The sequence below is a fragment of the Mauremys reevesii genome, linkage group 6, assembly GCF_016161935.1.
Source record: "Mauremys reevesii isolate NIE-2019 linkage group 6, ASM1616193v1, whole genome shotgun sequence".
In the NCBI taxonomy this organism is placed as follows: domain Eukaryota; kingdom Metazoa; phylum Chordata; order Testudines; family Geoemydidae; genus Mauremys; species Mauremys reevesii.
The window spans coordinates 35,646,956-35,663,524 of record NC_052628.1 but is presented as its reverse complement, the minus strand read 5'-3'; the positions used below and the strand labels follow the sequence as shown (position 1 = coordinate 35,663,524).

General features: G+C 39.7%; 1 protein-coding gene across 12 annotated transcripts in view; it reads left to right on the top strand.

Moving 5' to 3' along the window:
- PDE4D (phosphodiesterase 4D) overlaps nucleotides 1-16,569 on the top strand; it is a 1,085,833-nt gene that overhangs the window by 719,174 nt on the left and 350,090 nt on the right. Inside the window, exon 1 of one of the 12 annotated variants that reach the window (XM_039543152.1) lies at nucleotides 13,002-13,024. The exons of the other annotated variants lie outside the window; for them this stretch is intronic. The gene's annotated coding sequence lies outside the window, so the exon portion shown is untranslated. Of the gene's footprint in view, nucleotides 1-13,001; nucleotides 13,025-16,569 lie in introns of those variants that run through there. 12 annotated transcript variants of the gene reach the window in all.

Sequence of the window (16,569 nt, the reverse complement as noted above, 5' to 3'; positions counted from 1 at the left end):
ATTCTCAGCAAAGGGCTCTTTATAGTGGTCTTGCTTGCTCTGATATTACATATCATCTCTAATCCATTTTATGGCTGGATTAATTTTTAACCAGCAACAAATATTTTGATTTTTTCCCCAACTATCTAATATGGAGAAACTTAGTTTATATGCTGTATTAATGATAAATATTATTAATATACAGGTGCAGGACAACTATGAGACTTTCTTGGTTTACCTACTTATACTGCTCCTGGAGCTGCTAAGCTTGGACGTTTAGTACATTCTGCCCTCTTTCCTGGGCCTGGGAACCTTCTGTCTCCTTCCTAACTGACTGTTGCCACTACTGACACCTACAACTCTGGGATTATCGTTCTGTTACGGAAGTGCATGAAAAAAATTGATTAGCTGATGTCACACACTATTTTACTGAGACCTCTGCCTCGGATGCAGGGGCGGCTCCAGGCACCAGCACGCCAAGCATGTGCCTGGGGCGGCAAGCCAGGGGGGGTGTTCTGCCGGTCGCTACGAGGGCGGCAGGCAGGTTGCCTTCGGCGGCATGCCTGCGGAGGGTCCGCTGGTCCCGCGGCTTCGGCGGACCTCCCACAGGTGTGCTGCTGAATCTGTGGGACCGGGGACCTCCCGCAGGCAAGCCGCCAAAGGCAGCCTGCCTGCTGTGCTTGGGGCGGCAAAATACCTAGAGCCACCCCTGCTCGGATGAGATATTAGCCACAGAGTAGTGTGCTTTCTGTGCTTCTCACAGACTGTTGCTTGTTTGCACAGTGAAGTGGTCAATTGTAACCCCTCCAAGACTATTCCACTGGTATTTTAGCAGCTGAGTGCTTCTTTTACCTATAATTAATCTCATTTTTGTGTAGCTCTCTAGACAGTGGTAAGAGAACCTTGCCACTGCACAGTTTTGTCCCAACTCTGGTGAAAGCATAAGAAAGAGAAAGTATGTGGAGAGGCTGGTATATTGGGACAAGGGGCAGGGGCGGCTCTACGTTTTTGGCCGCCCCAAGCAGACATGCGCGGGAGGCGCCCCTGAGCCGCGGGAGCAGCGGACCTCCCGCGGGCATGACTGCAGAGGGACCGCTGGTCCCGCGTGGCTCGGCTGGACCCCCGCGGCTGCGGACGGTTCGCGGGTCCGGCGGCTCCGCTTGAGCTGCCGCAGCCATGCCTGCGGGAGGTCCAGCCGAGCCGCGGGACGAGCGCCCCCTCCGCACTCATGCCTGCGGCAGGTCCGGTCAGCCTGCCACCCCCCCGGCCGCAGGGGACGCCCCCTAGACTTTGCCGCCCTAGGCACCAGCTTGTTTTGCTGGTGCCTAGAGCCGCCCCTGACAAGGGGGCAGCTTATTAGGTCTAAGTCATCTGAGGGAAGGACTTGTGTGTGCTGAGAGGCTGGCTGTCTTCTGTATCTTATAGCCTCTTGGAGTAGATGTGTTAGTGTTATAGTGCAATATAAACATTCCTTTAGCTTCCAAGGGACAACATTTTAAAGCCTGGATGCTCTTCTTTTACATCCATAACTTGCAGAAGCATATAGCAGAGTATGAAATTAATGTAATGTAAAGGTTTAACTTCTTTGATCTCCACACTTTAGTCAGATTTTTAACCAACTACAGCTGGTCAAAGTTTTTTGAAGAAACAGTTTTCAATAGGAAAATGCAGTTTTGTCAAAATCAACATGTTTCACTGGAAAATGTTGATTTTTAATAATTTTTCATCAGGATGGTGTTGAAACTGTTGACTTTCTCACTTCATTTTTGATGTTGAAATGTTTCATTTTGACTATCATTTTGTTTTGACTTTATATTTAATATTATAATATGTACATATATATACTTCTTATATTTAAATATATATTATAATATTTTGTCATCCAAACAAAGTTTCAGTTTTCCAAATCAATATTTTTAAAAATTCCCATTCCAAGAAAAAATTCAAAATTTCAGCTTTTCTGGTTCAGAATGTAAACAAATTTAAAAATGTCAAATCTCCCAGGGGATGGAAATTCCATTTTCTGACCAGTTCAGTAAGCAACAAAGTCCAAGGTAATAGTAATACTTCTTTAAAGCATGCACAATAATGTCTGTTGTCTTGAGCTTCCTTTGGACTTAACTAATGTATACTTCTGTATTTTCAGAGAAGTTTGGGCATTTTGGATGTTGGTGTGTGAATGAGCAAGTTAACAAAAAGCAGTATTTATTTTAAGTGTAAGTGGAAATACAGGAAAATAGAAGCAATATTGACTAATGGAAAGAGAATCTAAATGACTAAAGGAATGAAAATTTCTTTTAAGCTTCTGTGGAATTAATGTAAACAATAGAAAGTATAAAACAAAATGGAAACCTGTTTAAAAAACAGACCCTGCACAATAAACAATATTGATGATCAGACTAAACTAAAACTATTTAGTCTTGTTTCTTTATTTTACCCTTCTGTTGGTCAGTATTCTTGTCATAATAAGTTAATCATAATAATTATTGCATTAAATGTTGGCCCAGATTCTCTGGTCCATCTGTGCTGCACTTTGGTGCAGACCTAGTGATGAAGATAAAAGGTGGCATACAGCCATCCTCAGTCTTGGGGTTAAGCCAGCCATAGACATAAATTAGAACTGCTTTATGTCTTATGCTGGAACTTAGACCTGGCTGCCATTGACTCCAAAGCACCAGTAAGGACATTGGCAATTGTTGGCATGCCCCAGCTATGCCCCTCTTTCTCCAGATATACCTTCCAAACTAAAAAACGAGAAAGGGAATGGCTCCTCCTACTCAAGGGGAATCCTGAGTGAGCAGGTTTGATGGATGTCTGGCAGTTTTGTAAAACTAGTGTGGCTCAGAACTCCTGCAGTGGACCTGAGAATCAGGCCTGTTATCTGTGTAGCACCTGCACACATTAAGAGACTAGACCTCTGTGATATATCTGTTGCATAGTAAGATTCTATACTAAGGCTACTGCCACAAAAGATGCTCTGACATTAGGAGTTCCTAATTAGGCTCTAGACCAAGGTGATCCTTCCTTCCAGATGGTTTCAAGGCAGTTTCTAATTAGACTCTAGCCCCAGCTGATCCAATATATGCACTTGTTCTAAGGTCTAGAAAGAGGGTGAGAAGTAGACCAGTTGAAAGCCTCTGAAAAAGATAAAAGGGGAGAAAATAGGGGTGATGTCATGGTAAGGGTTTACTATAGACCACAAAATCAGGAAGAGGAGGTAGATGAGGCATTTCTAGAACAAATAACAGAAATATTCAAAACATAAGACCTGCTAGTAATGGGGGACTTTAACAACTGAGACACATGTTGGAAAAATAATATGGCAAAACACAGAACGTCCAATATATTCTTGGAATGTATTGGGGACAACTTTTATTTCAGAAAGTGAAGGAAGTAACTGGGGAGGACAACTATTTTAGACTTGATTTTGACCAACAGGGAGGAATTAGGTGTGAATCTGAAGGTGGGTGCGTGAATTTCAATATCATTTCAGTTTGGGTGAGTAGCAGAATAAGGACAATGATCTTCAAAAAAACAAAAAAAACACACACTAACAAACTCAAAGAACTCATAATTAAGGTTCCATGGGAAGAAAATTTAAGGGATAATGGAGTTCAGGAGAGCTAGCAGTTTCTCAAGGAGACAGTATTAAAGGCCCAGTTGCAAACTATCCGACTGCGAAACATAGGAAAACTAGTAAGAGGCCAATATGGGTCCATCAGGAGCTCTTTAATGACCTGAAAGTGCAGGTCCTCTACACAGTGGGGAAGGAGAGCTAGGACATAGGAAGGCTAAGGTATTCAGTGCCTATTTTGCTTCAGTCTTCACTAAAATGGTTAATGATAGGCAGATATTCAGCACAAGCCAAAATAGGGAAAGAACAGGATAAAGAATATTCAGATAAGTTAGCTGTATTCAACTCATGAAAGCATGATTACTTTCATCCTCGGATGTCTTTGAGAACTCCTGGAGAATGAGTGATGTCTTAGAAGACTGGCGAAGAGTAAACATAATACCTATCTTTGAAAAGGGAAAGAAAGCGGATCAGGGAATTATAGACCAGACAGCATAACTTCAATACCTAGAAAGATACTGGAACAAATTATTAAACAATCAATTTGTAAGCTCTTAGGTGATATAAGGTTATAAGGAATGGTCAGCAAACCATGGATTCGCCAAGAACAAATCATGCCAAACCAACTTAATTTCCTTCTTTTACAGCATCATTAGTGGATAGGGGAAAACAGTAGAGTTAATATATCTTGATTTTAATAAGTCCTTTGACACAGTACCACCACATTCTCATAAACAAATTAGGAAATTGGGGTCTAGATGAAATTACTGTAAAGTGGGTGCACAACTGGTTGAAAGAATGTACTCAAAGAGTAGTTATGGTTCCCTGTCCACCTGGAAGGCCAATCTAATGGTATCCCACAGGGGTCAGACCAGGTTCCAGTATTACCCAGTATTTTCATTAATGACTTGGATAATGGAGTTCAGCATTTGCTTATAAAATTTGCGGACAACACTAGGCTGGGAGATGTTGCAAACACTTTGGAGGACAGGATTAGAATTCAAAATGAGCTTGACAAATTGGAGAATTGGTCTGGTATATTAACATGGAATGTCATATGTAGGACACAGGAGTTAGTTGTCCCATCCTACTCTGCAATGGTGAGGTCTCAGCTGGAGTATTGTGTCCAGTTCTGAGCACCATACTTTAGGAAAGATGTGGACAAACTGGAGAGAGTCCAAAGGAGAGCAACAAAAATGACAAAAGGTTTAGAAATCCTGACTTATATGGAAAAGGTAAAAAAAAATGGGCATGTTCAGTCTTGAGAAGAAGTCTAAAGTGGGTCCTTATAATAGTCTTCAAATATGTAAAGGGTTCTTATAAAAAGGGTGGTGATCAACTATTCTACATATCCTGTGGAGGTAGGACAAGAAGTAATGGGCATAATCTGCAGCAAGGGAAATTTAGGTTAAATATTAGGAAAACTTTTAGCTAAAAGCGTAGTTAATTTCTGAAATAGGCTTCCAAGGGAGGTTGTAAAATATGCATCATTGGAGGTTTTCAGGAAGAAATTAGACGAACTCCTGTCAGGGATGGAGAAGGTTTATTTGGTTGTGCCTCCATACAATGGGCTGGATTTGATGACCTTTCAAGATGCCTTCCAGCCCTACATTTCTATGACTCTCTGATTCCTCTCGGGCAGCTTCAAGGCAGTCTCTAGCCCCAGCCAGGCTTTCCTTCGCAGGGCTAGACCAAGAGCTCTTCTCTCTCTACCAGTCAGCCCCCACTAATCTGAGCTTTTCCTTATTTAACTCCTTGCTCCAGGATTGACACCTACTGCTGGTGTAATGAGGCAAGGGTGATTCTACCCATAGGCTCTCATTAACCCCTTCAAGACCAGTGTCCTTGATAGAACTGGGCAAAAAATTGTGGCTGAATTTTTTTTTTAGGTGAAAAATGCAGATTCAGTGACACCGAAACATATCAGTTTTCCTGAATTGTTAGTTTGGGTGGGGGGGACCCAAACCCCTCCAGAAACAAAATTTATGAAAAAAAACTAAATTAAACATTTTGATTTTTTGTTTTGAAATAACTTTTCCTTTCAATTTATTTAAAAAAAATCAAAAACTGTTGATATTAGAATGAAACATTTTAATTTTGTTGAAACAAAATATTTCATTAGACCCAGAACAATTCTTTTTTACTTTTCAATTTGCCAAACAAAATTATTTTCAATCTGACCCAAAAATATTTGTTTCTACTTTTCCAAATTTCCAACAAACCAAATAATTGATTTAGTCTGCCAGCTTTTGTGAACCCATAAATATGTGCTACGGGCTACTTTGCAGTGTTTGGGAAATATAGTGCAGTGTAATGGGATAGATAAATCGTTTTATAGCAATAAACCTTCCCTTTTAAAAGTTTGTAAATACAGACATGACCATCATTATGTGAGACTTCTGATGTTTGATTTAAATAGGTTACTGCTTGAAATCATTTTCATATACAAATATAATTATTTTGAGTTTATACTGTGTACTTGAAATATAATTTGACCATCTGAAATGTACCACTGGACTGAGCATTTCTCTTCCAGCAAAGGAGTGTGTGTTATCTGCATAAATAACCTTAATTACCGAACTAGTGCTACTCAGTAAAGTCAGTCAGTGGGTCTTTAGAGATTGGACTTAAAATCGATCAAGCTGTGCTCATTCTCTCTCTCTCTACCAGAAGAAGATATACGGTTGGGGTAAACAGCTTCTGTGAAGCTAGAGCCTTTCCACTTCATCTGCTGAACCAGTAATTGGTTGGAGTTTGACTCTGCATGGAAATAAGCAGCCAGCTTCCGGTATCCAAGAGGGTGAATGCAGCAGCTGAAGAAAGAGGGGCATTTCCTTTCAAAGCAAAGGAGTGTTAAGCTCTATTTGAACTGCACACTTGTGTAAAATATATTACATAGCGCTTTGTTTCCAGCTTTCCCAGGAATGTGTCTTTTTGGCTATTAGCTTTGCACTGCTTGCAGTTGGATAAAATGAGTTTACCGTCCAGCTGTGAGCACTTGACTTTGGAGAAGGTGGCTAGGTTCCGAAGTGCTTACATTCATGGATCGCCTTATGCTATTAACAAGCCAATTGATATTAAACAGCAGAAGAGACGGTATGAGATTTTTGTTATTCTTTAACAAAATATTTCTATTCTGTTGCCTGTAGTTTGCCACTTTAAAGCGTACAGAGGTGAGGGAGAAGGTACCTTGTCTATAGATCCTTGTTTTGTACCATAAAGAGAGCTGTAAAAAAAAAAAAACTATACAAGAGATCTGCTAGAAACTTCTAACTTCAAATTAATAAAAATTTATATCTGTTCTAGACGGACATAATACTTTTTAATTAGTTATTCAGCATGTTTGCCTGTTATACAAAACTCTATCTGCAGTGCTATATAAATATACTAAGATGATTTCTAAGAGGAAACAGTAAAGCTTTAGAATTCAAGAAAACTAGGGTTACTATTGCTTCTTAACCTCAGGCAAATGAGACTGAAAGTTTAAAAAGATTTTACACTAAGAATTTAATTACTTGTAAATTGCTTTTAAATCCTAGCTCTGAAGTTTTCTGTATTGTGTGGAATGTTTGGTCTAAAATGTTTGTTCCATATTTTGTCAGAAGACTGAAGAACTGAAAGTAATCTTCATTAATCCGTGTTTGTTAAATGTTGTTGACCACCGTATTAGAAATTGCATTAACATCCTGCTAGATGCTTGCTTTATAAAGTAAGCAGTTCTATGGCAAAGCTCCACATTTCTGTCATTTTCCTTCCCCCAATATGCACACATATGTTCTCTCTTAATAGCCTGTGTTGTGTATGTGAGATTCAAAAGGTAGGGAGGTATGTCTATACTAAAGGAAGAGCTCTTCCGTGTGTAGTAAATTTAACATTCCCTTTCCAGTCCATCTTTTTCAAACTGTGTCTGACCGGGGCGGGGGGCTTCCTTTTGGACTGGAGTGAAGTTGTTAAAGCAACATGTCCATAAAAATCAATTTCCCATCTGCATAATTGTATTGTTCAAAATAAAAAGTCATCATTTCAGTTTGGACAAGAGCTCTGATTCGCTTAGGAAAAATCAGGCTCTCCTAACACTCTGACTCATTTGGGTAAGGGGAGACTAGTGGATTCTTGACAGAAATGATCCCTTCCTCCAGCCCTTTCCTCCAAAGTATTCACCGTTGAAATCTAAAAACATAATCACAAGCCCTGTAATATATCACATAAACTTAGACTTTTCTGTTAATAGATGAAAATGTCATAGGCAGGATTTCTATGGACTTAGATGATTAATGTGGAGATTGAAAAATATGATGTGATAACTGCTTAAAACTTATTTAGCTTTTGTGAAGCTTTGATCCAGTTTTAGCAGCAGTACACCTTTTTGAGCACATATCTAATAATGTGATTAATGCTTTTAAAATATTAATTCAACTTTTTATTTTCATATTCAACTAACTCAGTATACATCAGTGAGACTTCAGAGTAACATTTCAAGTAAATTTTCTCTTTGTTAAGCTATTTAGGCATTGCTTTAGCCTTAGATTTGTATTTTTATTTCTATGCAAAATCACCCAGCTATTGTTTTGGTATATTTCCTTTAAAACTGTTGAGAGTGAGAGCTGAAGGTTTATTTCTTAGATGCATTGAGGAGAAAGCTCTATTCATGGATGCATTTTTTAGTAACAAACGGCAGTCTGTAATCTGCGCTTCTGTGTTCTTTTAAAATTGTTAGTTTTGAATGGTGACTTGAAGTGACACAGTATGGGAGTTCAGAGTCTGCTATGGAAACAAAGTCCTCCCTTAGAGATGCCATTGAAAAATCCGGAGCGTACAGAGTTTGGAAGTTCATGGAATGCACTGTAACCTTCCCAAAAGTAAACTGTTTTCCACTCTCTTTAATCAATGTGCTGGCTAAGGCTCATTTTAATCCCTGTCTAGTACATCATGTAGAAGCTTTAGGGTTTGGTATAATTTGTACAGAGCAAAGAAATGCACATCAGCAAACAGTAAATGGACTTTTTTAATTACAAAGCAAACTGAGAAAGAGTCCTCAGGAAGAAGCCACACATACGTTTTGCAGCTTCCTTTCTGAAACATGCAGATGAGAGGATGTGAAGTTCTATGCTAGAATTTTGTTTATTTTCGTTGAAGCGTTGAACCCTGTCTTCAGTGCTAGACAAGAACAAATTACTCTGTCTTCTAAACCAGATACTAAACATTCAGGGTCAGATCCTCAGCTGGTGAACGTTGACACAACTCCACTGAAGTCAGAGGAGCTACACCAATACACACTGAGGTCTGATCCTCAGCTGGAGTAAAAATTTATAACTGAATTTTACAAGATATGCAGCATAACACACATTTGTAAAGCGCTTTGAGATCTTCTGATGAAAAATGCTATATAAAAGCTAGGTGGTATTATTCCTGTTGTTTAGGAGCCGTGTTTTATTTGTAGGAGTGAGCCAGGGATATTTTCCTCCATTAAACCATCTATTCTTGGTGGGGGGATGTATTTCTGTTTCTTCTACTCTTTACAACTTGTGTGATTTACATTATCATTATCATCATCATTATTTATTATTTATATTATTGTAGCATCTAGGAGTCCAAGTTGTAGATCAGGACCCATTGTGCTTCATCGCTAAGACCTTGTTGTGGCTTGCCACTATTTAGGAATTAATAAATCACTGTATATTAGAAGGAAGAACTGATCCTTAGTCTACATCTGTCCTATTTGTGATGCTCATGTTAATAGCTGGTGTTTCACTTCAATCACTGGGGAGTCAAATAAAGCACTTGGCACAATTTAGTACTATATACTACTCCTACTAACTTTCTTTTAAGTATGAAGGGACCGGGGCGGCTCCAGACCCCAGCACGCCAAGCGCGTGCTTGGGGCGGCATGCCGTGGTGGGGGCGCTCTGCCGGTCGCCGGGAGGGCGGCAGGCGGCTCCGGTGGACCTCCCGCAAGCGTCCCTGCGGAGGGTCCGCTGGTCCTGTGGCTTTGGTGGAGCATCCGCAGGCACGTCTGCAGGAGGTCCACCGGAGCCGTGGGACCGGTGACCGGCAGAGCGCCCCCCGCGGCGTGCCGCCGTGCTTGGGGCAGCGAAATGGCTAGAGCCGCCGCCCCTGGAAGGGACAACTCAAAGAAGAGTTCTGTGGTGCTCAAAAAACTTGTTTCATTTACCCATAGAAGTTGATCCAATTAAAGATATTACCTCCCCTACCTTGTCTTAATCAAAATCAAGTCAGTATAAAAAATAATTTAAAGTAGTTTCAGGTGTTGCATTTACCCTGGGTCTCCTAGCCAGTTTTTGTGATTTTACGTTATTCTACATTTAAATGTGATTTTTCTTTCATCTGATGCTGTCTGGAAAAACTCATGCAAACAATGGGGTAAAATGTCTGAGACCCTGACCCTCCGAGTTCCACACAGTGGGAACCCCATCATCTCTAGTGGGATTGTGTGTGAAATATGCAGGATCAGAGGCTGACTGACTGAAACAGTGGAGGGGGAAACTCACTATTCACACAGTACTGTCAAATATACAACATTTAAATATATATTTTCCTCATTTCCATTTCCTTTCAATTACAATATTCATATGTGTTACTTGTAAATATAATGGGTAAAGAATTTCTAGACATAATGTAATTTTTAGATTGACAGTATCCTGTATAATTTAGGAGCTTCTATGCCAAAAATTTGATTGTTAGAAACTTTTTGTTTAACTGAAGAAGATAAGAGTGTAGCGTCTATGGGAGAACTCACATGATCAGAGTCATGCACATGCTTAAGTACTTGCAGGATTGGGACCTTAGTGCTGATCTTGACTCAAGTGAAGCAGTCTTAAGGTAAGTGAGTGAATAAGGAAATTGCATTCCACAACAGATGCTCAAAATCTATTTGCCCAAGACTGGATTTGTAAACCTTCCAGACATACTGCAAGCCATCTGTTTTCTTGGGTGTTCGGGAGAGATGCAGGGTTCTAGGTGTGGCTGAAGGAAGTTTTAGGTGCAGTCTTGCAAATGGATAGAGTGATTATTTTTCTCTCACTGGTAGAATCTATTAGTTGGTGAGTTGTGTAACTGGAGATTTGAATTAGTAGATTTTAAAATTTGTAGTTGCCTGTTTTATAATAAGAGGTGCCTAAAAGCTTGGATAAGCCTAAACAAATAAATAAATTGAATTGGCAGATACAGAAAATAAATTCTGCACCCTCCAAAGGCTCAATTACCAGGGTTTTATGTCACTTCTTGAATTACTACCATGAAATTGCGAAAAACTGCATGTTTGTAGAGGTGAGTTTTGTTGAAATTGACATAACTAGATGTTGGTTATACAGATAAGTGAGCAGCAGAATATCCATTTTTATAGAAACAAAATTCTGTTTTGAATTCTCAATAATGTGCCATATAAATGAAAAACCATCCAGAAATGTATTTTCCTGCCTTTCCACGCATCCTCTTCATTTCAGGAGGCTTTATGGATTCTGAGAAGTTTAAGCAATAAAGGCTTGAAATCCATGAGAATTGTATGGGATCTGAGTGAGGCCAGCATTTGCCTCTCAAATTTGTACTGAGCATGCTGTCCAGTATACAAGCTTCCCATTCAAGTTTTTCATGTGGTAATAAACTGAAAGGTAGCCCAGATATGGAAAAGATACTTGATGCAAAATGTGCCAAGGTAGAGGGGGTAAGCATCTTCCCCTGGCTTAAACCCCTCCTCAGACTTCTTCCAGAGCTATATACTGTCATGACTACCTGACTGAGGGATAGTTACATCCACAATATGGAGTTATGGTTAAGAATACTTACTCTTACTGCAGGTTCCCTTGTATGCAGTGATAAATTCTGATTATTTTACTAAGTGTAGGATGTTAAGCATGTAGATTTCTGATTATGAAATTCTGTGTATTATGCATTGTCTGGTAGCATCAGACAAATATTTACCCATTTGCAAAGAAAAGGCTCTGAGTAGAGCTAGGTCTGAAATTTTCCAGAGGAACTTTATTATGTCAGAAAATGTTGATTCATTGAAATAGAAACCTTTTGCAGAACTGTGTCACCGCTGACAAAAATTAACAAAAACTGAAAAAAAAAAGTTTTGATAAAGTTGAAATGATTTTTCGAATGGATCTTCATGATTTTTCTTTACCAAACATTTTTCCATTTCAGTATTTATTGTATATTATAAGATATTATATATATATAATAAATATATATAGCACTAGAAAAGGTTCAGAAAAGGGCAACTAAAATGATTAGGGGTTTAGAGAGGGTCCCATATGAGGAAAGATTAAAGAGGCTAGGACTCTTCAGCTTGGAAAAGAGAAGACTAAGGGGGGATATGATAGAGGTATATAAAATCATGAGTGATGTTGAGAAAGTGGATAAGGAAAAGTTATTTACTTATTCCCATAATACAAGAACTAGGGGTCACCAAATGAAATTAATAGGCAGCAGGTTTAAAACAAATAAAAGGAAGTTCTTCTTCACGCAGTGCACAGTCAACTTGTGGAACTCCTTACCTGAGGAGGTTGTGAAGGCTAGGACTATAACAATGTTTAAAAGGGGACTGGATAAATTCATGGTGGCTAAGTCCATAAATGGCTATTAGCTAGGATGGGTAAGAATAGTGTCCCTAGCCTCTGTTCATCAGAGGATGGAGATGGATGGCAGGAGAGAGATCACTTGATCATTGCCTGTTAGATTCACTCCCTCTGGGGCACCTGGCATTGGCCACTGTCGGTAGACAGATACTGGGCTAGATGGACCTTTGGTCTGACCCGGTACGGCCATTCTTATGTTCTTAAAAAGTAAACAATTCGTCATAAAACATTTTAATTTTGTTGCCATGAAATGTATTGATCAACCTGAAATACAGCTGGGAGGATTGTGGTTCATGGGTAATTTTGTTCCAGAACAGAAGAAATTTCAAAATGACAAAACTCTTCCTGAAACAAAAAATCCAGCTCCCCCACAGCTCTAATTCTGAGTGTATTTAGATTTTTGTCAGATCATCAAGCATGATGGTATCCATGGAAATTATTAGAATGGTATCCATGGAAATGATCCAATAATAATAATAAAGTGGTGGGAGCTGGGACCTGGACTATGGCTCATGTATTAGTTGTGTCTTAGTGTCCATAAAAATAGAAAGAAACAATCAATGAACCACAGCATACTGCAAGCCATCATTACAGTGAACCATGAAGAAAAGCACATCATGTTCTGAGAAAGAAATTAAGAATTAAATAAAAAGGAAACAAATTAAAATGTGGTTCTTAGATAGATAAACAATCCTGGTTTTCCTCTTTTTTTCATTTACTGGCTACAAAAGATGATTGACTTGTTTTTTAGTGAGGTGAAAAATGACCACGCTGCATCTTTGGGTGCGGGGCGGGGGAGGAGGCATTGTCCATCTTGCCCACCTTATGGGCACAGGAGGAAGAGCTCAGAGGTTACTGCAAAAGGGGTGAATGGGTAAGTGTGGCAATGCTGACTCATCTCCAGGACCAGAAGGACTGGGGAGTTGAAAAAGAGCAAGCCTGGCAGGAGGAGGAGCCCCTTTCCCCCAGACCAGACAGAGCAGCACCCACCCTCCCTCCTCTTGGAGGTGGCAAAATAGCAGGTTTGTTCAGGACCTGCTCTGGGCATTGTGCTAGCTGCTTTTTTCTTGGGGGGGGCTGGGAAGGAATTTGCCCCTCCCCACCAGATTGGCCTAGGTGGAGTGTGCGAGGGGTTCACTTTCCACACAGGGTACAGGGAGGGCTTTGTTATGGCGAGTAGGGATGGGAGTTAGGCTATGATGGCACAACTCATTAGGTAAGTGTGGGGCAGATGTCCAGTGCAGGTACTCCATAGGGAAGGGATACAGTGAGCAGATAAATGGCTTAGTAAAGGACTTTAAAAGGAGGTGTTGATTAAAGGAGTGGAACAGGGTGTGTGTGAGTGGAGGGGGGCTCCTATGACTGGTATGGCAGGGAGCCAACCACCTCCCCTTTCTTATAGCCTACCTTAACCCTCGCTTGAGGGGGGGATGGTAAGTTCCCAGGAGTGGTTGGCTGGGGGGCCAGAATGGGAAAAGAAGGGCTGAGGGAAACACCCCCTTCCCCCCAGGTAGATATTGAGTGAACATGGGGTTACCTGCACTGTACATTTTTATCTGCCGGGTAGTCCCAGACATGTAATAATAAAGTTGCGGCCTGATTAAAACCATATCAGGTGTCTCCTGTCCTCCTTTCGGTATAGCCGGACAGCGTGCAGTAGTTCTGTTGCAAAAGATCATACAATATTTAGTTAGTATATCATTTGTTCCTGTGTTTTTCAGAATGTTTTTTCAATATACCTATAGTACAGCATACACTCCTGAAGGTTTTGTTTTAGTAGTGTGCATGTAATATGTAGTTTGTAATATTTGAACAATGAAATAGATAACAACCTTGACCAACCCCAACACCCATTTAACATATTGTTTAAAATATTGTAGGCCTCTTTTTATTCCCTCTCACACTGGTTTTAGACCAGTATAAACTACACTAACTTAAATTATGTCTCTCTTGATTTACTACAGTATAAGTGAATCAGTCCCTATAAATCTCCTTTAAACACTGATGACAGGATTCTGATTTCATGCTGGTTCTACACTTCTATAATTCCATTCAGTTCAGGTGAATTACTCCTGACTGACCCTGATGTGAGATCACAATCAGTTAATGATGCTCTAATTATTTTGAATCCTCTCAAAAAATCATTGGCTGATCCACTCTAAAAGCTAAATTGTTTTATAACTTCAGCTTTTTCATATTCATTTCATATTTTTTATCTTCCAGTCTTTCTTAATATAAAAAACAAATAGGCACTTTGTAGGAGCCAACTGTGTAAAGACAGCACACATCACTCCCTCTTTCTTGCACATTCTCACTCTCCTCCACTCCCAAAGGTGTGATGTTTTGTGATGTGAGTTGTGTGCTTTGACGAAAGAGTTGAGAAAAGCTAACTCTTTTCAGTATCTCTGAAACAGACTTAGGGTACATCTAAACTACCCGCCGGATCGGCGGGTAGTGTTCGATGTATCGGGGATCGATTTATCACGTCTCGTCTGGATGCAATAAATCAATCTGCGAATCAACGCCTGTAGTCCACCTCGGCAGTAGAAGTAAGCGGAGTTGCATATTTAGTTCAACCCCTCCCCCCCCCCCCCCGCTAGTGTAGCCAAGGCCTTAGTTTTCTATCTTCACTTAAGGTCTGGTAATCAGAATAGTCCTAATTTTTTGTCAGGGGCATGGCAAAATGGAGGGTGATGCAATGTGTATAACTCCTGTGTTTTTCATTGGAATTCTTACTTATGACCCAGACAGGCAATGGCCATTAATAAAGTAAGTGATGAAAAACTTCTTGTTCTTGACCAATTACTTTTAGTGTCCTGAGAACATTTGTTCTCATGGTTTAACTGATCGTTTTGTTTCAGTAGTCAGCATTAGAAATACAACAGGAGCTTTTCTTCTGGGCATAAAAAGTGAATATGACTGTTATTCCATATGCTGCAATGCCATTAGTGTGATAGGAGCTGTTCTCATATAAATTTATATTTAATAGAAAAGAAACAAAAGAAAGGCTGTTGCTTCATGCAACTCACTGAGGCTTCTGAATTTGTAAACACAGATCAGTTTGAAAAGGAACTCCATCCAGTTGCTTTTAAGTTCAGTGTTACCCGTAATAAAATCATTAGAATTGGCATCACAGTTTTTGGTGTGCTTCTTAAATTCCCAACTCCATGAGGCTTATGATTAGGTGAGGCTCCTGGCTTTCATTTTTTAGAAAAAGAGAAAAGCTTGAAAATATGATCCATGTTGCACACTTAAGGGTCGAAACTCAGGAGACAAATTAAAAAAAACTCAACATTATTTAATGAATTAATTATTTTTGTGAGTCTCATGAATGTTAAGCCAGTCTCATAGTTTTGGGGCCTGATTAATCAACTACTTGGGTTGGGCAATACTATTTTAATTATCACATCTAACGTTTTGTTTCATGGATTCACTTATGAAATTAGCAAATATTAGTAGCAGAAGTTCTAGGCTCAGTTGAAGAGTATTGACAACACATTGGGCTTCTTTCATGATGTAACGATAAATAATATATGTCAACGTGAATTTTTCAAGCAAATTTCAGAAACCAAAAGTTTCTGATAAAGCAAACTTTAAATAGCATGTACAGAATTTATTAAAAGTTTTAAAAATTATAAGAGGTTTTCTGCTCTCCTGCTGGTATTTAGAAGGGTCTTTTTGGGTAGGCCTGTTAACAATACCATTAAAAAGGCTTAGTCTCACCTTTCCTCCTCTTCCCTCTCTCCACATGCCCACTTATCTACTTAGATTATTTGCTGGTTCTATATTTTAAGTATTGCTGCTGCTGCTATTGGCAAAGAGCCTGGGGAGCAGTATGTGTGCTCTGTGCTGTGCATAAGACAAGAAGTACAATTCACTGTGAAGAAAACAATGAAAATGACCAATACTCAAAGGGGTGCTAACATGTACAAAACAGCATATTTAGAGTGGTCAAATAGATAGGGTTCTGCACTTAAACACAGGAGGCCAGGGTTCAGTTCCCAGCTCAGTCCCTAGGCTGCTTGTGTTATCTTGGGCAAGTCACTTAATCTACCTTTTGTCTCAGTTCCCTATCTGTAAAATGGGAATCATGTTTTCCTTCCTCACAGGAGTGTAGTCAGGATAGATTCTATGATTGTGAGATACTCAGGTACTAGCGTGATGAGGACCACCTGTAAGTAACAAGAGAGAGAATAAAAGGGACAAATATTTTTCTCTAATTTCTTTCAGCTCTAGTAATCTTAGGGGTACTTGAAACCATACTAGGTATACAATTTTAAGATAGAATAGTTGGTGCCCCTTTAATGAAGAATAGGAAGAGTCAAATAGAAGACCCCCAAATGCAAAGATCCTCAAACGTCAGAATTCAAAACTGAATGCATATCTGAATTTTGTAGTTCAGGTATTTCTCAGTTTATT